The 24,559-nt window shown below is 36.2% G+C and overlaps 1 long non-coding RNA gene across 1 annotated transcript in view; it reads left to right on the forward strand.

Annotated features, from left to right (window-relative positions):
- The window catches only part of LOC134730295 (uncharacterized), a 107,737-nt gene that overhangs the window by 68,532 nt on the left and 14,646 nt on the right, over window positions 1–24,559 (forward strand). Inside the window, exon 3 of the long non-coding RNA XR_010112050.1 lies at window positions 6,614–6,647. This is a non-coding gene — a long non-coding RNA (uncharacterized LOC134730295). The remainder of the gene's footprint in view (window positions 1–6,613; window positions 6,648–24,559) is intronic.

Raw genomic sequence — 24,559 nt, forward strand, 5'->3', positions numbered from 1 at the left:
ATTTAATCTTCTTGGTAATCTTAAAAGTTAGATTTTGGTGTCCTCATCTTATAGATGAGGAGACTGAATCTCAGGGAGATAAGGAAGGTGCCCAAGGTCACACAACAAGGAAACAGCAGAAATGGAAATCAAATTACAATATGCCTGACTCTAAATCCAATATTTGTTCTACTATGACACTCGTTTTAGCAAAGACTGAGAGTTGCCTGTTCAACAGCCATTTCCTTCCGTGTCCTTGAGGACAGACCTTAATTGTGTACTAGTGCCCTAGACCCTTAAGTGATTCAAGTAAATCCTCATTCGTCTGCCCCCATTCCCCATTTCTGTAACCAGTTTAGAAGTTTGGAATGTGACCTGGTTTTGGCTATGAGACTGGAGAAAAATATTCTGGTGGTACAGATAGGGGAGGAGTTTGGGAAAGGATTTTTGTTGCCTCTTTAACAAAGAAACACAAGAGAGAAACAGACCTTTGTTTGACTCTTAAGTGTTGCTGCATAGGGATGTGATGCCACAGCTACTGAAGCCATCTTGCTGCCAGGAGGGGAATGAGAAGACACCCCTAGGTGCCTAACAAACCGTTGGACTCCCAGCATTGTTCAGAAAGTGGTAGCCGTCAGTCAAGTCTTTGGTTTTCCTAAGATAGTTACCTGAGCATTTGGGCTGCCCAGGAACCAGATAACTGGAGTATCAGTCACTCTGTAATACATACCCTACCAAAACCAGCTCCACAGTTTTTGAAATCTCTATTACAAATGCACATGTAAAATGAAATGCTATGATAGTTTTTACTGTTATTTTATGGAAATGAGATGTCTTAACTTATTCATTCATTTACTAGCCATTTCCTGTATGCCAATTGCTGGCAAGCATGGTAAGTACTTGATAGAGACAGGCACTACAGAAGAGCAAAGGGAGATACTCAACCAGCCTGGTGGTAGGTTCTAAGAGGAAGGGTCTGGGAAGGCGCTGTACCAGAGCTGACAAGCAGTAACACTTGAATGAACCCAAAAAGACCAGTAGGAATTATCCAGGTAGATAAAGAAAAACAGGGCATTCCCTGCAAAGAAGGTAGCATATGAGGTACATGGAGATGTGACAGAATATGGCACAGCTGAGGAAGCACAAGTAATTGAGTGCATAGGGTGCAGGTTAGAAGAATTGGGAGGGAATCTGTAAGAGGTAAACAGAGGCTTGCTCACAAAGCACCTTGGCCAAGCTATAGGTGAGACTTATTCAGAAAGCAGTAGGGAGTTACTGAAGGATATTAAGTATGTGCTGAACATGACGATTCTTGCATATTAGGAAGATCACTTTGGCAACAGAAAGAATATTTTGGAGAGGAGGAAAGGAGACCAACTGAGCTGATGTGCTGCTCAGTTGTGCTTTCATTGCAGAAGCAATGAAAAGGGGCTTTTAGATTCAAGATATACTTAGGAAATGGTTTAGAACTTGGTGAATGTATACGAGAGTTCAGCAAAGAGGGGAGTGCAAGGTTGGCAAAGAAACACAGAGCTAGCTAGGGGCATGGAGGAGGCTGCAAGACTGTTAAGGGCTCAGTTGAGGACACAGACCAAGAATTAATGTCTCTAGTGCACATGGTCGAGTGATTTACTTAGTGTGGTTTTAGGAGCAAAGAAGGATGGATCAATCCACATTTGGGTAAGTGTTGCAGAAGCAAAAGAAAGCAAGAAGAGTGAGAAGTTGGAAGTATTGTTTAAAGAGACAGGTTGAAGAGCTAAACCAAAGCAGGGTGAAGGAAGTAAAACCAGAAGAGGAAAGAGAGGGATGGGGCTTCACAATTGTGGAGGAGAAGCAGGTATGATTGGAGCAATGTGGATTGTAGGAGCTGATGGAAAGAAAGTTGAATAGGTGGAGTAACTCCAGGTAATACTAAGGGGAAGGGGTGAGTTGCTGATATCTGTGTGGAGATGAAGGTCAGTGATGTTGAAGGTAAGGCACTGGGTATTGGAAAGGTCATCCACACGGACCCTGAAGACACCAGGATTATGGCAGATTTGGGATGGAGAGAAAATTCATAAACCATGTCAGGAAATGATGAGAACAACAAGAAAAGATGGACAATGGCGAATTTGAGAGGCATGTTTCAAAGGAAGAAGGATTTTCATAGGACATTTGAGGAATATTGAATGAGCAAATGTTAATGGTTATTTAGCACTTACTGTTTACCAGGTTCTGTTCTAAGTGCTCTACATTTACATTTATTAAATTCATGTAATTTTCATCTGTGAGGTCAATACTGTAACTCCCATTTTACAAATGAGGAAACTAAGGCTCTGAGACCTTTAATAACTTGCCCAAGGTACATAGCCATGTCTAACCCAGGCAGTTTGTCATCTGCAAAGTCTACACTCTTGCCCATGTCAGTCTTCCTGCTTCTGCCCACCAGCCCAGCCAGTCCATGTGGTTAAGTGGAAGGTTCAAGAACAAGCAGCCTCCACTTAAGAGTACAGGGAGGAGGTAGTGTCTGAGGTGGGAGCCATTCAAAAAACTCTGACCATAACCAGTCTTTGAGAGTATCACCTCCTTTATGTTTTCCAGGGTCTAATTCATTTAGTACTGAGACATGATAATGTGCCTTTGAACTATGGGTTAATATGTAAACTGCCCCGAAGCCTTTTCAGAAGTGGGTACAGTATACTTTTAAAATAAATGGTTACATAATTATTAACTATAAGTAATCAATTACATAAATGAGTTAATTTGCATGTTTTAGAGAATTTATGTACTCCTCTCTACCTAAGAAGTGGCAAAGAACAAACGGAAGTATACAACCATGAATTATACATAGTTCTGCTTTTTCTCTGGCATTACATACTAAATTTTATGACAAATCAGTTCATGATTATTTTTTGAAAGATAATCTCCCTATTTTTCTTTTTAACTTTAGTTACCTACCAGACACTGACTATCTTAAACACCGAAGCACAAGAATGCTCCAAAGAAGAGGTCTATATTGCTTGGCTCATATTAACTTCTGTTTATTTTCTTACGATTAAGGCTCAAACGTTGTTAAAAAATGTTCAAATCCTACAAGACACTGACATGCCAGTTCCTCAGCTTTGATGGAGAAACCAGCTTTCTCTTCTTGCAGAGATACTCTTCATGAAAAGTGGAGCTCCAAGAAGAGTAGACATGAGGAAAATATGAATTTTTACAAAAGGAAATGTATGGTGCAATTATAAACTGTAGCATGAACCCATAATTGGAAGTCTACATCTCACAGTTATAGTCAAGAATTCTGGTACATATAAAATAAGTTCTTTCAAAATGGGATTCAGGTATTATTTAGAAATGCATCTACTGAAAAGAAGCATACCATAAAAATTTATGCTAATTATGGATGAGATCATGGACAGTTTAATCGAAATTACGAGTTGGATTTGTCAGATGTAGAGTCTCAATCAGGCCACTTGAAAGACCAAATGATTTCCTTTTCATCTGAAAGGTTCAGAGAGGAAGCTTTTGAAAAGACACTATTGAAATCTTCAAGGTAGCTGTTCCTAGCACAGCTTTGATTTCTAAAATAACTAGAAGGACTGTAGACCTACATGAGGGGAGAGAAGAGAAACTGAAGAATTGTTAGAAAACATAAGTTTTCTTTACTTCTAGTACCACTCCACGCTTTGTGAAAAAAGTTATTTTATGAAGTCAAGAAGTCAATCAGAAGAAACACCAGGGAAAGTCAACACAAACTGGTTTATCTAATACTTTCTCAGTGTCCAATTTGCAATGCACTGAGTTCCCTGCTAAACTATGTCTATATATTGGGGGCTGGGAGAGGAGTAGGTTAAAAATAAATATGAGTTGCAAGCCTTTCTCCTCGGGCTACTAATAATATACCTGAATTTTATGTTTGATTTTGTCTTCCTTGTCTTTATAGTTTTTGCAACTAGTGTATATATGTCTAAACAATCTATTGCTTAAATTTACATAATTTTCAACTTTACATATGTAGAATCATGCTGTTTGTTTTCTTCTGTACCTCAGTTTTTTTCACTAAAAATTGTCTTCTGAAAAAAAAAAGTGGAGGTATCATACTTCCTGATTTAAAATTATATTACAAAGCTATAGTAAACAAATCAGTATAGTACTTACTCAAAAACAGACACAGTGAAACAGAATGGAGTCCAGAAATAAATTCAAACATATACAGTAAACTAATTTTTGACAGAGACACCAAGAGGATACAGTGGGAAAAGGTTAGGCTCTTCAATAAATAGTGCTGGGAAAATTGAATTTCCACATATATGCAAAATTTATAAAATATAAGACCTAAAACTATAAAATTCCTTAAAGAGAACACAAAAAGCTCCTGGACATTGGCCTTGGAAATAATTTTTTGGATATCACACCAAAAAATGAAAAAAAAAAGCTCAGGCTGCAAAAGCAAAAATAAATAAATGGGACTACATTGAACTACAAAGATTTGCACAGCAAACTAAATAACCAACAAAATAAAATGACAGCCTATTGATTGGGAAAAATATTTGCAAACCATGTGTCTGATAAGGGGATAATATCCAAAATTAATAAAGAACTCATACAACTCAATAATAGGAAAGCAAATAGCCTGATTTTAAAGTGGGAAAAGAACACTTGTCGACATTTCTCCAAATAAGACATAAAAGTGGCCAACAGATATATGAAAAGGCACCCAACATCATTAATCATCAGGAGAATGCAAATCAAAGCCGCTGAGATATCACCTCACACCCAATGGGATGGCTGTTATCAAAAAAACAAAAGACAAATTTTGGTGGAGTTGTGGAGAACAGGGAGCCCTGGTACATTGTTGGTGGGGTTATAGATTGGTACAACCATTATGAAAAATAATATTGAGATGTCTAAAGAAATTTAAATGAGAACCATCATGATCTGATCCAGCAATCCTTCTTCTGAGCATAGACCCAAAGTAAATGAAATGATCACCTCGTAAAGACATCCACACTCCCATGTTCATTGCAGCACTATTCTCAATAGCCAAGATATGACAAGAGCCTATGTGTCTGTTAATGGACAAATGGATAAACTGTTATATATACATATACATACACATATAGTTCTCTTACACTGAATGTATATTATTCAATATTGAAAAAGAAGATTCTGCCATTTGCCACACATAGTGAACCTGGAGGATGTTATACTAAGGGAAATAAGTCAGACACAGAAAGAAAAATATTGTGTTATCTCGCTTATTTGTGAAATCTAAAATAAAAAGCCAAATATACAGAGATAGAGAATAAAACTGTTGTTATGGGCAGGGGATAGGGAGATGTAGGTCAAATATGTGGGCTGAATAAGACTAGAGATCTAATGTACATCATGAGGAATACAGGTAATAAAATTGCACTGTATTTGGGAAACCTGCTGAGTAGATTTTAGTTACTCTTGCCACAGAAACAAAGAAGAAATAGGTATCTATGTGAGATTATGGATATGTTAATTTGCTTCACTATATGTTACTATCTATATGTATCCCATAACATCGTATTGTATACCTTAAATATATACAATAAAAATGTATTTTAAAAAATTATCTTCTGGGATTTGTTCATGTTGAGGCATGTAGGAATAATTCATTTTTCATCACTATAGAGTATTACATTTTATGAATATGTTATAATTTACAGCATAATTTATTTTTGCTTTGGGTGAATATTGAAATTTTTATAGACTGTTTTTTATTTGTGTGTCTGCTTGGCTCTTACAAACACACCTGCCTTGAACATTCTTGTATATCTCCTGGTATTCATATGCAAAAGTTTATCTAGGTTTATCTACCTAGAAGTAGAATTGTTGAGTTATTGGACATGGGCACCTTTAACTTTAGTTACTGGATAATGCCAGCTCGTTTTCCAGAGTACTAATTTATACAGTTATCCTTCAGTATCTGTGGAGGATTGGTTCCAGGACTTCCTATAGATATCAATATCCACAGATACTAAAGTCCCTTATGTAGAATGGCATAGTATTTGCATATAACCTATGCATACCCTCCCATATACTTTAATCTTTAGGTTACTTAATATACCGAATACAATGTAAATGTTATGTAAATGGTTGTTACACTGTATTGTTTAAGAGATAGTGATAAGGAAAAAAGTTGGTACCTGTTCAGGACAAATGCAAGCTCCCTCTTCTTTCCAAATATTTTCTATCCATGGTTGGTTGAATCCGTGAATATACAACCCATGGATACGGAGGGCCAACTGTACTCATACTTGCCTTCTGTTATTGCTTGAGAATCTCTCCAACACTTTTTATTATCCAACTTTTTAATTATTGCTGATGTGATTGGTACAAGTAGTATTTTATGTTATTTTAATTTGCATTTCCCATATGTTTGTTGCCAGTCCTGCTGTCTTTCTGGAAAATGCCCATTTTTGTCTTTTTCCCATTTTTTCTATTAGGTTGTCTGTGCTTTTTTCAGTGATTTTGAGTTTTAAAAATTATCTTTTGAGTTCCATATATTTTGGAGACTAATCCATTGCTAGGTATATATGTCACAAATTGGGGTTTATTGATGAATAGAATTATTCATTTTAATGTAGTTCAATGTATTAACCTTTTTCTTTATGATTTGTTTTAGATGTCTTATAAAAGGAATTCCTACCTATTATGAGGTAATTTATTCTCCTTTATTTCCTTCTAAAAGTTTTAAAGTTTTGCCTTTCACTTGTAAGTCCTTTGTCCAACCTGAAACTCGATAATGCATTTCCAATTAAGTTTTAAAATTTTCTCCATAATTGCCTTACATATTGAGATAATTGTATGTTTTCTTTCTTCATAGTTTGTTAAGGTAGTATTAGAGTAATAAACTTGAGAACGTTTAATCAACCTGCATTCCTGTAACAAATTCAACTTGAGCCTGATGTACGTTGGGTAATTTAGTTTGTGAATATTTCCTTGGTGACTTTCATATATATTCATAAAGGATATTAATCTATAATTTTCCTTGGTTTTGATCTCACAGTTATTTTAGCCCAAGAAAATCTTTTAATGCTTTTATCCTTAAAGTGTATTTTGTTAATATTAGAATATCAGCATTACCTAAATTTTATTAGTGTGTATGTATATGTATATATATATATATATACCTACACATATGTGTTTGTGTAGTCATTAAGCTGTACACTTAGTATTTCTGCATATTGCCATATGTAAATGGTACCCAATAAAGTACTATTGTTGTTTTTAAAAAGAACATAATAATCAACTAAGAAAACATGGACTATTGAGCTACCACCATCAACTTTCAGTCATGGAGAATGGCAGGTGAAACAAAACAAAGACGCATAAACCAAAGCAAAATTCCAAAATTCTTTCATTTTGGAAACAAAAAACTTTCATTAAAAAATTTCTTTGACATTAAGTCTGTTGGTAGAAATTTCAGTTTTTGTCTTCAAAACGTTTGTTTATAAGAAACTAGAAGCTTTCCTGCCAAGATCAAGAACAGGGCAAGGATGTCCCTTCTCACCACTCACATTTCAAGATGATACTGGAAGTTCTAACTAATGCAGTAAGATGAGAGAAGAAAATATATGTACAGATTGGTAAGGAAGAAATAAACTGTATTCACACATGACATAATTGTTTATCTAGAAAATCTGAAAGAATCAACAACATCAAAAAAATTCCTGGGGCCAGGCACAGTGGCACATGCCTGTAATCCCAGCATTTTGTGAAGCTGAGACAGGAGGATTGCTTGTGGCCAGGAGTTCGAGACCAGCCTGGGCAACAAAGCAAGACCTTGTTTCTACAAAAATAATTTTTAAAATTACCCAGGTGTAGTGGTGTGCACCTGTAGTCCCAGCTACTTGGGAGGCTGAGGCAGAAAAACCACTTGAGCCCAGGAATTTGAGGCTGCAGTGAGCTATGATTGCACCACTGCACTCCAACCTGGGTAACAGAGCAAGACCCGTCTCTAAAAAGCAAAAAAACAAAAATGACAACAACAACAAAACAAATTAATAGATTATAGTAAAGTTACGGTGTAGAAGGTTAATATACACAAATCAATTGCTTTTCTTTACACTAGCAAAGACCAAGTGGAATTTGAAATTAAAAACATAATACCATTTATATTATCTTCTCCAAAAATTAAATGCTTAGGTATAAATTTAATAAAATACATACAAGATCTATATAAGAAAAACCACAAAACTGCAATGAAAGAAATCAGTGAAATAAAAAGATGGAGAGATAGTCCATGTTCAAGTATAGGAAAACTGAAAATTGTCAAGACATCAGTTCTTTTCAATGTAATCTATAGATTCAATGCAATCTTGGTCAAAATCCCAGCAAGTTATTTGGAGGACATCAAAAAACTGATTCTAAAGCTTATAGGAAGAGGCAAAAGACCCAGAATTGCCCACACAATATTTAAAAAGAAGAATGAAGTCAAAAGACTGACATTACCAAATTTTAAGACTTACTCTAAAGCTTTGATAATCAAGACAGTGTGGTATTTGGCAAAACAATAAACTAATAGATCAATGGAACAGAATAGAGAGCTCAAGATTAAACCCACACAAATATAGCCAACTAATCTTGGACAAAGAAGCAAAGGCAAGTCAATAGACAAAATAATCTTTTCAACAAATGGTGCTGGAACATCTGAATAGCAACATGCAAAAAAAAAAAAAAAGAATATGGGACAACTTCACATCTTTCACAAAAATTAACTCAAAATAAATTATAGACCTAAGTGTAAAATTCAAAACTATAAAACTCCTAGAAGATAACATAGGAAAAAGCCTATGACTTTGGGTATGGTGGTGACTTTTTAGGTACAACACCAAAGGCCCAATTCTTGAAAGAAATAATTGATAAATTGAGTTTCATTACAATTAAAAACTTCTGCTCTGAAAAAGACAATGTCAAGAAAATAAGAAGACAAACCACAGACTGGGAGAAAAATATTTGCAAAAGACCTATTTGATAAAGGTATTGTTATCCAAAATATACAAAGAAATCTTAAAACTCAACAAAAGAAAATGAACAACTCAATTTTTAAAAAATGGGCCAAAGAACTAAGCAATATCTCACCAAAGAAGTTATACAGAGGGCAGATCAGCATATGAAAAGATATTCCACATTGTATGTCATCAGGGAAATGCAAATTAAAACATTGAAATACCACTATACATCTATTAAAATGGCCAAAATTCAAAACTCCAACACCACCAAATGTTGGTGAGGATGTGAAGCAATGGGAACTCTCACTCATTGCTGGTGGGAATGGAAAATGGTACAGGCCCTTTGGAAGACTGTTTTTCAGTTTCTTACAAAACTAAACATACTCTTAACATATGATCCAATAATTGCGCTTGTTGATATTCAGCCAGAGGTGATGAAAACATATGTCCATGTAAAATCCTGCACATGAATGTTTATGGCAACTTTATTCATAAGTGCCAAATCTTGGAAACCATCAAGGTCTCCTTCAGTAGGTGAATGGTTAAATAAACTGTGGTACCTTCCGACAATGAAATAATAGCACTAAAAAGAAATGAGCTACCCAGCCATGAAGGGGGTACATTAAACACAAATTGCTAAAATCCAATCTAAAAGGCTACATATTGTATTATTCCAACTATAGACATTCTGGAAAAGGCGAAACTATAGAGACAGTAAAAGATCAGGAGTTGCCAGGGGTTAGCAGAAAAGGAAGGCTGAATTGGTGGTGCACAGAGGATGTTTAGGGCAGTGAAACTATTCTGTATGGTGGATACGTGTATTACGTTCGTCCAAACTCACAGAATGTACAACACCAAGAGTGAACCCTAATGTAAACTATAGACTCTGGGTGATAACGATGTGCCAGTGTAGGTTCATCAATTGCAACAAATATGCCATTCTGATGCCAGATGTTGATAGTGGGAGAGGTTGTATGTGTGTAGGGTTGAGGGATATATGGTTACACTGTACTTTCTGCTCAATTTTACTGTCAATTTTACAACTGCCCTAAAAAATAGTCTTTAAAATTGTGTTTATTTCTCCTTTGTTTTTGAAAGATAGTTTCAATAGAAATATCTGAAAACTTAAGTTGTAAACACTTTGAGTATTCCACTATTGCTGCTGAAAAATCAGCTGTCAGTTTGGCAATGTTTTGATGGTAATATCTTTTTCTGGCTTCTTTAAAGACTTTTTTTATTGTTGGCATTCTGCAGTTTCACCATGTTCTTTCTAGGTATGCATTTCTTCTTATTTGCTTTGTTTTCATTCACTTTTTTTTTGCATCAGAAAGTTTGCTCTTTCATTCATTCTGGAAGATTATAAACTGCTGTCTCTCTAAATATTTTGTTTTCTTTTTCTATTGCCTCCTTTAACTCCAATTAGAAATATGTGAGACTCCACCAGTTAGAATGGTGATCATTAAAAAGTCAGGAAACAACAGGTGCTGGAGAGGATGTGGAGAAATAGGAACGCTTTTACACTGTTGGTGGGAGTGTAAACTAGTTCAACCATTGTGGAAGACAGTGTGGTGATCCCTCAAGGATCTAGAACTAGAAATACCATTTGACCCAGCAATCCCATTACTGGGTATATACCCAAAGGATTATAAATCATGCTACTATAAAGACACATGCACACATATGTTTATTGCGGCACTATTCACAATAGCAAAGACTTGGAACCAACCCAAATGTCCAACAATGATAGACTGGATTAAGAAAATGTGGCACATATACACCATGGAATACTATGCAGCCATAAAAAAGGATGAGTTCATGTCCTTTGCAGGGACATGGATGAAGCTGGAAACCATCATTCTCAGCAAACTATCACAGGGACAGAAAACCAAACACTGCATGTTCTCACTCATAGGTGGGAATTGAACAATGAGAACACTTGGACATAGGGTGGGGAACATCACACACCTGGGCCTGTTGTGGGGTGGGGGGAGGGGGGAGGGGGGAGGGATAGCATTAGGAGAAATACCTAATGTAAATGACCATTAATGGGTGCAGCACACCAACATGGCACATGTATACATATGTAACAGACCTGCATGATGTGCACATGTACCCTAGAACTTAAATTATAATAAAAAAAAATGTAAGACTCATGGTCTTGTCAAAAACAGCTTCCTAGAATTACTTCGTCTTTGTCGAAAGCCATAGAAAATATATCCTGCGTAGGAGTTTTTGAACTTGCCCTTAAAATCTGCCTGAACCCTAATCTTCCTGAATTATCTTCTGCTGTTAAAAGTCAATTGCATAGAATCTGAGGGGATACAATAACAAATTATAATGTTTTATGTTGATGAATTCATTTGTAGGAGTCACATCAACTTGGTTATTGACAATATGGATGCTAAGTTTTGGATCTCTATGATGTTATCGAAATGTGAGATGATCCAGTCTCCTTGTTCATGAAAAATGATGAAAATGTGCCATGGTGGAAAAGGAGTGGGTAGTGCCACTGATCAATGCCACCTGCGGATTTTTAAAATATAGTTTTTAGAAATTTGGGCCATAACAAATTAATAAGGAGTTTCTAGGGCTTCCAGTGTATGGCATGGATACAACACTAATTTTTAAAAGAGATTTACAACTCTTTTTTATTATTTGGTTTTTAGAAGGCATTTCTTTACTCATTAATAAAAAGAACCACTCATCTGTTCCTCATAGGCATAAACAATAGGGAAATGGATAGCCTTATTCACTGCTGCTGAATGTCTCCATCTGGATATATTTGATAGTATCTCAGGGCAAATATTTAAATGCCACTGCCTCAGTATATTTCTTAACATTTGGAAAGAGCACATCCTGAATGAGACTCTGTAGGCAAGTACCTAGTAACGGTATTCATGATGGCTGCCTCCGTTTTTGCCAGATCACTTTGTAAAATAAATAAAACCTATTATGCCAGGAATCTAAGCTTTGTCTAGAACTTCCAATGGCAAGTTCTCTGTATATAAAAGTAACAATGGAACCATTCAATCAACCACTTTTGCCTTAGTAATATTAAGCAAGAAAAGCTAAGTAGTTGTTTTAAATAGAATGAACAGGACAGGAGGAGAGTGAAGATACTATTTGTTTAAGTGGAACAGCTTGGAAATAAAAATAGTCCTGTCATATATACAGAATGGTAAGAGGAATGATTTGATCAATGCAATTATTTATTGCCTGCCTACTCTGCCCAACTTGGTTCCAGTTCTCACAGCACTTGCATTGATCAAAAGTTAATTGCAAGGGCCTGTCCTGAAAAACAGCAAACAAATAAAAAATGTACAGTTTAGTATAATATTTAGTAAGAGCTTATATACGTTGTAGGCACTCACTGTGCTAGATATTAGGACACAAAGAAGAAAAAGACATGGTTCTCCTCTTGTATAATTATATAAACTAATGAAGTCATATAAGTCACTTTAGAAGACATGCTATTATAGATTCTTGTCACCATGTGAGTTGACTGTACATCAATATGTGAGTCAGGTTCACCACACCCCGACAAAAAGATGAAGCTGACATTGCTTATGGCACAGAAAGCTCCATTGTGTGGGCCTGGCACATGAGAGAAGGTGTGCCTCAGACGTGATTGAATTCTCAGAGGATAGGGTGAAGAAGCTGGAAATGCTCTTCCTAGGAGACTGGACTGATGAGGCAGGCATCAGTCACCAGCCCACGAGAAACAAAGAGTCATTGATTCTGGTGCCAGCCTCGGGGCTTCTGCAGCAGAGTTTGCCCCAGACTATCAGATAGAGTTCATTGCCACTCTCTCTTCACCATCAGCAAGCAGAGTCAGGAATTCCTGAGAAAGGAGTGCTTGTCCAGAAGCAGAAGAGAAGAGGTTGAATGCAGGTTATTTTTTTTTTAGTATTATTTTGGCACTAAGTAGAATGACAAAGCAATATACTCCATGTGATTTCATAAAGCTTTCATAAAACTTCAAAAACAAGAGTGAAGAACTGATCAGTTAGTATTCCAATGAAACTAAATTATAGGTGCCAACCTTCTTATTCATAAAACCTTCTTGTGTTCTCATTTCTTAGCTAGAGAATGGGAGAAAATGAATTTTTTTGTTTTTTTCTGAGACAGAGTCTTGCTCTGTTGCCCAGGCTGGAGTGCGGTGGCTCAATCTTGGCTCACTGCAAGCTCCACCTCCTGGGTTCATGCCATTCTCCTGCCTCAGCCTCCCGAGTAGCTGGGACTACAGGCGCCCACCACCACACCCCGCTAATTTTTTGTATTTTTAGTAGAGATGGGGTTTCACCGTGTTAGCCAGGATGGTCTGGATCTCCTGACCTTGTGATCCGCCCACCTCGGCCTCCCAAAGTGCTGGGATTACAGGCTTGAGCCACTGTGCCCGGCCAAATGAATTTTTTTAAACACTTTTTTTTCCAAGTCATTATCCACATTAATGGGGAACGTGCCGAATTCTTTCGTGAAAATCTCACCTTTACACTGGAGATATTGGCTTCATACAAATTCTCCCAGGATAGATGATGACCTAAAAGGTATGTTCCTTTTCTCTACCTGATATTTTCTGCAAAATCAATTATTTTTCTCATTCTTCATTACTGATTCTATCTCCTAGTATATTGTTGGCAGACCTAAGTATGATATGGGAAGTATGTACACTACTTTGACAGGAAGTACTAACAGTTTAATCTGAGGTCTGTGATTGGTAAGAACCTGAGTGTGGCATACATGTGTGAGCTTAGGGTTGAGTTCATGGAAGATACTGACTAGACTGAGATTCATGGGGAAAAAAATGATGACCTACATTCCACTTGGTCAAAGCAAGTATAAAGGTTATTGTTGCATAAATCAAAGATAGGCCTACATTAAGTGGAAGTCTAAAATTTTAGGTTGGATTTTGAGAGGTAGACTTTCAGGGAAATGATCTTATCCTAGCTGGGGGAGATCTAACACTCTAGAGAAGGTGGGAAGGGTACAGAAAAGGCAATCGTTGTGGAAAGTAGTCACGAAATGGAAATGTTAATTTCCATTAACATGAGAAAGAGAGGGAGAACTTTGCAAAACTCTCAACCTTTACAGTCAGCTTTAGGTAGCTAAAATAAATCCACAGATCCACTCTGACTTTTCATATTCCTTTCCACATTTGGATATACTTCCAACATTTTATCCTCTATGCTTTTAAATGTTGTGAAATATCTCCGAGAATTCCTTTAATGTGAAGCTTTGTTTGTTTATCTGTTTTGGCTAGCATCACTACCTCTGGGACATCTTCATCCTTTTAGTCACAATCACTTTCCTCACTTACATGGATAAATTTGCCTTCTCTGGAGTCTCTAAAAGGTCAGCAGTGTCAACATTCTCCCTGTCTACTCTTTCTTCTATAGTTACATTTGCAACGGATTCGGATTTTACTTCCAGTGTTATCACATAACATTTATTTGTGCACTTTCGTCTTTCTTGGCCAGTTCTCTCTTGCATTTTTGTAAAATGTCATGTGAGTTTATCGCTGGGAGACAAGGAAGCAACACAGCTACATGGTTTGCTGTGTGTGCATAAACTGTAATAGTTATGCAATTACACCCAGTTAATATATTATGGTAACTGAAATAGGAATCATATTTTTGGGAGCTTAGCACTATTCAACTAATTTGTAATAACTAAAATTTGTGCATGCTGTAAATGTGCAATGGGAGGGTTGCCTATATATTCAAAGGACTTACACTGTAATTGTCCATAAGCTTCTTAGCTTAATTTTAATTTTTGTATCCCTATGAAATTTGCTCTAAGGATATTTTATAACTGAGGGTGGCTTTTCTCCACTTGTTTGGAATGGTTTTCTTACTAATTCAAAATAAGGAGGTCTTAATAGTTTTGCATATTTTTTATCTTGTGAACTGGTATGCATTGTATGGTTCTCTGCATAAGTAAATGCTATTCAACCTCAGTGATAATCTAGAAAATTTTAGTCTCCCATGAAGATGAGATGTGAATTTAGAATGCAGACAAAAGGTAATTATTTCCATGAATTCATTATAAAAAGAAAAAAATCTGAAATGTTATGTTTCCCATTTGTTTACTCGACATGATAGATCTCTTTTCCTTTCTAGCATTTTTGCAGGGCTATTTCAGCTACTCTCACTTTATTATTGGCTTTACCTAAAAATTGGACTTTTTTTCTTAAGCAAAACACGCAATTATGCCTTATAAATGTTAGGTATTTTTGGAGGGCTAAAGAAACATGTCTTTTACCTAGTGTGCTGAGAGAAGATTCCTCCAAAAAGGGACTGTCTAACTTTGACCAGCTAAGCTGCTCTCTGTAACTTCAGTGTTAGAACAACCACACTCCATAGGACCATCTTTTTATTTTTTGGTATATGTCTTCAATTTTCTTCCATTCATAGATCTACCAAGTGCTTCACTCACACATCTCTTCGAAGATCTGGCCAATGCAAGAAGCAGGACAAAGGCAACTCTGCACATATATGTGTGCTTTTGCTTATCAAAAACATTTTTGCCCATCTCTAAACTTGATTGCAGTCATTTAATGTTTTCATTTGTATCAAACAATTAAATAAAATCTGTGTTTACTGTATTCAATAATATTAATTAGTCAATTGCTTCAAAGCCATTTTCTTACCAACATAACAGAGAAGAAATGTATGCTTCAGATAAGCTGGGGCTCTGAAGAATTCATTTTGGCAAAAAAGAAATATATTAAACATATGTGAGGTCAGAAAATCTACTCCTATTTCATAGTATTAATTTATTCATTCTATTAATTGGTCTTTTGTTAAGAGCTCCCTTTTTCTTTTCTCTAAGTATTCTCTAAATAGTACAGTATTTCTTCATTATCACCATGTTTCTATTTTTTATTCACATATATTTCCTTATTTATATATACTTAAAAACTATCTTTCCCTCTTAAAATTTCTTCTTTCTTTTTTCTTTCTAGAAATTGCCAGATCCTTCCCTTATAACTTCTTCTTCCTTTTTAACCTCACTTATCTTGTTACTGAAATCCCAAGAATAATGAGACTATCTTCTAATAAATGCCTTTAGGTGGACTGTAAAAGCTATTTTCCTTTTATAAAATTAATATGCAAAAATCAGAGTGGACCTAAATTTCTATTGTCTAGTGAGTTTATAAGCTGAAAAGAATGAAAGTGTACAAATTATTATTAAAGGTGCCCATATTTGTATTTTTATAAACAGTGGCTCCATGTACACTTTGTCTACACCTGGGAAGGTATCTGGATTATGGCCAAAGCCAGTTTGTGGACTTCAGCTTCACCAGTAGCTTCTGCCAAGTTATTTGAGCTGAGGTAACTAAAAGAATGAGCTAGTCAACCATTTATTACTGATGATAAAAGAGAAGAATTTGCATTTTCTAAAAAATTAAGATATGTATTTCTGTTATTTTTCACTCAAAAAGTATTTAGCCTTTACCATTCCCTAGAACATTGCTTTGAGTGGAGTTACATCAGTGAGCATGATAGTCAAGTTTCTTGACCTCATAAAACTTACAGTCTATTGAAATTAATATCCTAACACTATTCATTTGATTTTCTGTTAATCTTTAATCCTCTCTTTGCAAGTTGCACCTATATAGCATATGCTTAGTTTCAAAAATTAAAAGAAATGAATGTTATTAGAGTTTCATAACACCCCTTGAGATACTTAGAGTTGCCAGAAAAAATATAGAACTCCCTGTTAAATTTGAATTTCAGATAAACAATAAATAACTTTTTATACATAAGTATGTCTTGTACAATATTTAGGTATATCTTAAATTGGATATACCTAAATCTGGAAAGTCTAAATTAGAGAATCTCTGGATGTCATGAAAGCAGGAAGAGTGACATTCACTATCAACAGATTCACTGTGATGGCAACAGCCTGTCAAGTCTACATCCCACAACCCCTGCCATTCTCATCCCCAACCCTGGCCACCCGATAAAGAGTATTATCTCAGAATCAGATTGATACTGTACTTCAAGCTAGCTAGTCATCTCATTCATCTTCAGCATATGTGCTTATTAATGTGATGTTTTGTATATAATAGATATCATACACAGCATCCTGTCTACTATCCATACTTAAAAATATGTCTAACTGATCAAGTCATAGGAGATTACTTCCAAAATATTCTGCATAAAGAGCAACCTGAAGGAAAATCAGTAATAAGGCATGGCTCAATTTAAGTGGCTAAATTATCACATTTATATTTTGGGTTTATAAATAGTCCTGAGTACCGATTTCGAATTAGGAGATCAAATGTTTTTATTCCAATTCTAGGACTTTTACCTTTTGTCCACATTTTGGAGGATACAGGAAAACAGAAAACATGATCGTTATCCTCCAAAATGAACTGGTGGCCTTGCTTGACACTCTTTGTACACTTGTGAAATTAACAGGGTTTGCAGCATCTAGAAGTCAATAGGAGACCCTTTGGGGGATAAATGCTCAAATGGGTGTTTCAAACATTAAACCTAGTAGGTGGGAGAGACATGGGCTGGGAAAAACTTGGTAGAAATGGTAGGACTTGACAGGAAGAAACACGATCTACCATGTAATTAAAATACAAAGTGTGACATATTTTAAAGAAATACAAGTATAGAAAACTAAGTTTATATTATAGGACTTAGTGTAGCAATGTTGCATGTGATGTCTTTAGACATTGCCTCAGTGTCAGAAATCTTATTATTGTATCATATGCTGGAAAAATTATATTAATGAAATGGGAGTCTATTTCAGTTGCTCACTCTAAGTGAAATGTAAACAGTCTGATTTTCTTCAAATTAAAGAGTTTTTTTTAAAGTATAAGAAATATATTCAAGGCCAGGCACGGTGGTTCATCCCAGCACTTTGGGAGGCTGAGGCGGTCAGATCACCTGAGGTCAGGAGTTCAAGACCAGCCTGGGCAACATGGTGAAACCCCGTCTCTACTAAAAATATAAAAATTAGCCAGGCATTGTCGTGGGTGCCTGTAAGCCTAGCTACTCAGGAGGCTGAGACAGGAGAATTGCTTGAACCCAGGAGGCGGAGGGGCAGAGGTTGTAGTGAGCTGAGATCCCACCACTGCACTCCAGCCTGGGCAACAGAGCGAGACTCTGTCTCAAAAAAAAAAAAAAAGAAATATATTCAAAATATGAGATATTATGTGCATGTAAAATTCTAAATTATATATCTGTTGTTTGACATGATTATGTTATGTTTTTGTTAAAAATTAACATTTTCAATAACAACTAAACTGTAATTTTTCTTTTAATCAGTTTATTATTTTATAATTATTTAACTTCATTTTCTGATAGCTGATTTTAGAAATTCATATACCTTAACAGTTTGAGAACAGAGGATCAAAATAATTAAATGAATTTATTTACACTTCAAAATCAACAATTAGAACATTCAAACCTAAAGGAGTATGATAGATGCTAGTATTTCTTTATAAATAATCTTTTCTAAAGTCTTTGATTTTGGAATATGATCCTACTTAAGCACACTGCAAGTTTTCTTTTTTTTAGCTCATTAGCATTTTGTACTTAACTAAAAACAACAGTGAAGCTATACTTTATTCTTGGCATTTCTTCACCTAAAATAAAGCCATTGAAAGCCCCATCTTCATATAAATGTAGGTCTTATGGAATGCCTTGGTTACTTTAGACATTTGGAAATGTCAGATCAATAGCTATGGGGGCTGGAATGTGCTACTTCACTTTAATAAACAAGAATTAGAAGGCAGGGCATTGCATTAAGAAGATTTATGCATGAGTTGTGGGAACATAGGCAGAGACCAAAACCAGACAGATCACCATCAGTATTTTGAGTGGGAAAAGTGTTTGAAATGGACTGAGATCGCAACTGAAGAACCACTGGCAAGTTTAATTGAGGGCCATAATTCAGTATACTAGGGTCAAAATAGGGCAAAGCTATGGAGGATGAAGCCCATTAGCTTAGCTATATAGGACGAGGTCAGGGAAGGCCAATGTCATCATCAGACAAGTTAGCAAGGCATACCGAGACTTTCTTAATGAACGTAAGAAAACCAGATAAGCAGAAGCTGAGGTCTAGCTCTGAGATAATACTATCAGTCTCCATGAGTTATTTTGATAAGAGGCTATCTTTAACTTAGACCTTTTCTCTGCATGGGCTGGTAAAACTCTTCCATCGACAGCTCTGTTACTATGTCAGTATTTCTAGGACTGTGTTTGTTGAGGCAGGTCAGAAGCTGCATTTTCAAACTCCCAAAACCTGACCCATGTTTGTGTTGGGTGCTAGTGCTCTGAGCTGAGACCTTAGCAGGGAATTTCCCAGAGGCTAAGTTCTCCAATTCCCTTTTAGCCTCCTTCATGGTACTTTTACTCTGGTCCTGCCCCCACCATCCTACATCCTGGGCTCAGGGCCAGGCTTAGCATCAGGTTTCAGATGTACATTGCCTATAAAAATGTCTCTGAATTGGCAATAATTACTCTGTGCAACTGTATTTAGCTCTAAAATACTATGTGTGCTGAGGGATTGCTCTTACTGGAAATAGGCCTCTGGAGATAGATTGGGAATGACATAAATATTCTCAATGAATGGAAAAGCATATCTAGAAATATTTCTTTTACTCTTTCCTTATCAAAGCTTTTAAAATGACTGAACTCTGATCTTGGGTTCCGAAGTGTCTCTGGGGAAGGTCATTTGAATCTGCTGTATTGTCAGGCTGTCTAACATCTGCAAGGTGATTCTCAACCTGGACTCTTGGAAATTAGCATCAGGGTTTTTTGGTTATCACAATGACAAGGGAGTAATACAAGCATTTAGTGGTGATATGGTTTGGATCTTTATCACCTCTAAAACTCATGTTGAAATGTAATCCCCAGTGTTGGAGGTAGGACCTGGTGGGAGATATTTTGGTCATGAGGGTGGATCCTCCATGAATATGTTGGTACTGTCTTCCTGATAATGACTGAATTCTTGTTCTGAGTTTATATGAGATCCTGGTTGTTAAAAAATGTAGCGCCTCTCCCACTTTGCTCTTGCCCTTGCTACCTGATGCACCTGCCACCTCTTCACCTTCTGCCATGATTGTAAGCTCCCTGAATCCTTCCCCGGAAGCTAAGCAGATGGCAGCACCATGCTTCCTGTGCAGTCTGCAGAACCGTGATTCAATTAAACCTGTTTTCTTTATAAATTACCCATTCTCAGATATTACTTTATAGTGATACAAAATGGACTAACACAAGTGGAGAAGAGCCAGTGATGCTAAGCTTTCTATAAATGCGCAAGACAAAAATCCTGCACAACCAAGAATTCCTCTAGCACTACCATGATTAGCAATACCTGTAGTGATTTCTAGTTGACTCCCAGGGCATTGGCACTGGCATTTGAATGAAACTTTTTCTGCTCTTCCTAAATACACTGGGGATTATCTGCTGTTAAAATTTCATATTTTTGTTTTCTCAGACTCTTCATATCAGTCAACAAAAACTTGAATTCCCTCCCTCTTCCCTTTACTATTCTTCATCTGTGTTCACCCTGTTCTCTTTCCTCCACTCTTACAGAAGGAAATCTTTCCTCTTCTTTCCAAAGATAACAACAGCTCCATTCAAAGCTTTGGTAACATCCCACTGCATCTCATCCTTGACTCTGTCTCTTGCGTCTTTAATACCCTGCCAGTCCCTTCTTCTCCTTAGACAAGTGCTTAAGTGTCCTTATCCCAAATATCAAATAAAAGCAAAAACCAAAACTCTTAAACCTGCCACTTAACTCCTTAATGTTCCTTATCATTTCTTCAGCAGAAGGCTCAGAGTCTATAAACTGTTTTATGCAATCACTTCCTCTAGTTCCTCACCATCCATTGGATTTTAAATCTCTTGTAATCTGATTTCTACCCTCTAATTCTGCTCTCTTGAGTAATGCCCAGTTGCCAGAACCACTCTCTCTCACTCTTCAAATTCCTTGGATTTCTCTGCAAAATTGGATCCTTGATAAATCCCTTGTTAGAGATCATTTATTCTCCCTTTGCTTTAGTTTACCTCTTGATGCTCCTAGGAAGACTGAGACCATACCAAATGAGCCCCTTCATTTTCTTGAATTCCACTTTAATATTTCACTATCTGTATAAATCCAGGATTCTCGCTGTTCCATCTTTGGGGCTCCTATTCCTCATCCTCTTCCCATACACTGGATACTGGGCTTGGGTCCCCTCTGCTGACTGCCCTTAGCCTTCTTCTCGTCTAAGTGAATGTTCTGAAAAATACAAACATGGCTAGCCATAACCCCTCTGTTGTACTCCAGGCCAAACTGCCAGCTTCCTGACAGATAACTCCACTTGGATGCCCACTGCTACTCCTGAAATTCAACAAAATGACATCCAAAATATTTTGGCATATTTCTTGTATAGTATTTTGTGTTTAGCGATCATTTTTATACATGACTGTTTCAGCTACCAGCCTGAGACTCCTTAAAGACAAGGATGGTTTCTTATTTTATTTCTTTTAGCCCCTAGCGTCTAGCATAGTGCTTTAAAAAATGTTAATTGGATGATAAAGAAGAGTGAAGACTTGAAGTTCCTTTAGAAAATGGATTGTGTCATATCCGTGGCCCAGTGCCTAGCACAGCTATAGCACAGTGCTTAGCACAACTGTACTAAACAAATATTTTTTGAGCAAATCTGTCATCTCTTCTTCCAAAGCCACCTCTGTTTTCTTTCCTATCAATGTCAATGATACCATCATTTTCCTGGTAACCAATGTCACAAACCTCAATCTTCTCTGATTCTTCCCTGGTCCCTAAATCCAGAGTAAAGTCTGGTAAGTCTTCCTCAAAAATTTTAAATATTTCTCTTTTATTTCATTTCCACTGTCACCATGCTAGTGTGTGCTTTCATTTAGACCAGTATTTCCAATCTGCTCTCTTGCAGTCTATCAAAGGTTCATAGAAGCATACAAAGAAAATGAAAAGAGTTCTTCAGGAGCAAATATGTTTTGGAGGTAGACACTGGGTCAGATGAAAGTAACTAGGTTTTATTGCTGAGTATCCTCTCTGAACCTTTCATTTAAAAAATATAAATATCTTCTAAGGCAATATAATATATAGGGGTTTACAAATTTATTTTACAATGGAAGCATTTTTCTGATGCTACATCAATTAACATCTCCTGAGTGTTCCACAGAATACAAGTCTAGAAAATCTAGAACTAGACCACTAAAATAGCATCTTAATTGCTCTCTCTGACTTGAGCGACTATTTTTTCCTAATCTATAATTTAAAATAATGCTTAAACTAGACTTCCTGAAATCCAGCTCTGATTGATAGATTATTATTTTCTTGTTCATCCACACCCCCAAAAAGGAAATTTTTAATGACTCTCAATGACTTAACTAATAAACTTTCCAAATGTCTAGTTATTTTTAGTTTTCTGCCTTTTACAAACTTCTGTGCCCAAGGAAGTTCATTTGTATCATAATAGAGGCATTTTGTCAAAAGACAGCATTGGGGCTTAGGATGCTCCACCCCAAAATATGACTGTAGGTGACCAGAATCTGCTTCTCTGGCATATTTTGAGTGGGAAATTGCATAAATTGAGTGGGAAATTGAGTGGGAAATTCTGGGAAATTGCAGACACAGGAGTAGCTCTGAAAAGCTCCCCTTTTATAAAAGAAACTTACATGTATGAAGGAAGTCTACATTAGTAAAAGTATCTGTACCAGAAAGAGAGCTGCTGTGAGACAACTTTTATTACCTAAGAGACTTTTTATCTGCATAATAAGACAATCTTTATTCATCATACATTTCCTCCCCTCACCCTCCTGCAACCTCTCTCTACCATCCACTAGACGCCCCATGCCCCTATTCCTTTACTGTAGCTCAAGATACAATAGAAGCTTCAATCATCTGGTACTTCTTCAAGTCTCATATTTTGTGGGACTCCTGTGCGCACATAAGAAATTAAATATGGTTTTTCTCCTGTTAATCTATCTTCTGTCAATTTCATTGGTACCCCAGCAAAAGAACCTAGGAAGGTAGAGGGAAGCTATTTTTTCCCTCCCCAACAAAAGCAAACCTTACATATTTTATTGCTCTTTAACTTCCATTTCAGTGAGTATTCAGTATTTGAACAAAGTATATTTTCCATAAGAATATAATAGTTCCTTAAGTATTTGGCATTGAATGATGCTTCTTCTTGTGTAAGTAGGACTCAGAGTTAGATATTTGTGCCCACTTTTAGGTTTCTGAAGGAGATGGTTGTACAGTTCAGTAAAACATATATAGTGGCCTAAAGCTTGTGTCATCTAAACCTGCCCACTTTCTAACTTGAGTATTTAAGCAGATGGGATATATTTATTTATCTCTAAGGATATTGATAAATTTCTACCAGTTAGTTGTACTTTCTCACCCTGTCCCCTTTGTTATTTGTAAAATGCATTTTTTGAACGTCCTGAGATTAGAGCCATTTGTACAAGGGACTGAAAACTAATTACCCTGTGTGATTCCAACCTTGTACTCATTAACAACTTGCTCCAATCAGCTGGATAACTGGCACCAACAGTGTGGGATGTTGAACTGAATCATTACTCCAGAATACAATAATTTAAAAGTAGAATGGCCATTTTCAGTGTCTGGATAATCTTGGAATCTATACTTGAAAAGCTAAATCCTGGGAAATATCTAGACCTAGAAATACACTTTCTGATTTTGTCAACCAGAGAAGCATGTGGCCACCACATGGCTTACCTTCTGGTCAGCAATATCACCACCGTCCACCCACCTCAACCCTCACACACACATTGCTGAAATTTTCCAGAGAACAAAGAGCATGGTTTGTTATTCTTCTTAATAAACTCACCGTAGAAAGAGTAATTCGCTCTTGATGTTTTCTCTAAGTACCAGGGAACAACACACAAAGCATCTTTCTGAGTATCTTTGAATGACTCATTTCCTGGGTGTGCTCAATCATGATGCAATCAGGAAAGCTGCAATACATTTAAATTTAAGATTTTTATTTTCTGGATAAGTAAAATTGGAGAAAAATCATATTCTTTTCGGAGGTGGGGCATCTGGTAACTTCACAAAGAAGGAAGGAGTAAATATGTTTCTAGTTGCTTTGAGCAAGCCATATGGTGCCAATCAATACCAACATTGGCCAGTGAGAGAGGTGAATTTCACTCATGTGTTTCAAGACTTAGTCTGATCCTCTATCGTTTCCATTCCTAGATTCTACGAGATCTATTTTCTTTCTTGTATTCTCATTTAATACTTTCAAAAGATTATTATCAGTTGATATTTTCTATTTTTCTGTACATTTCATCAATAATAATTTAGCCAAAGCTAATAAGAAATTCTCCTGAAAGTCTGATCTCTAATGAATACTGAAACCAAGTTCAACACATTAAAGGAAGTAATTAAGAAGGCACCCTATTGGGTTTAGGTATGCTAGGTCAGCCAAAACAGGATTTTTTTATTTTTATGAGTTTTTGTCAAATTTAAAGTATGTCTACATTTTAAAACAAAAATTTAATGAAATTTGTTTGTAGCTATGCTACTCTATAAATATTTATTTTTTAAATTATTCTTCATGTAATTTAAAGATGATTTTTTTTTAAAATAATGGCCTAGAC

This window comes from Pan paniscus, chromosome 3 (assembly GCF_029289425.2).
Source record: "Pan paniscus chromosome 3, NHGRI_mPanPan1-v2.0_pri, whole genome shotgun sequence".
NCBI lineage: Eukaryota > Metazoa > Chordata > Mammalia > Primates > Hominidae > Pan > Pan paniscus.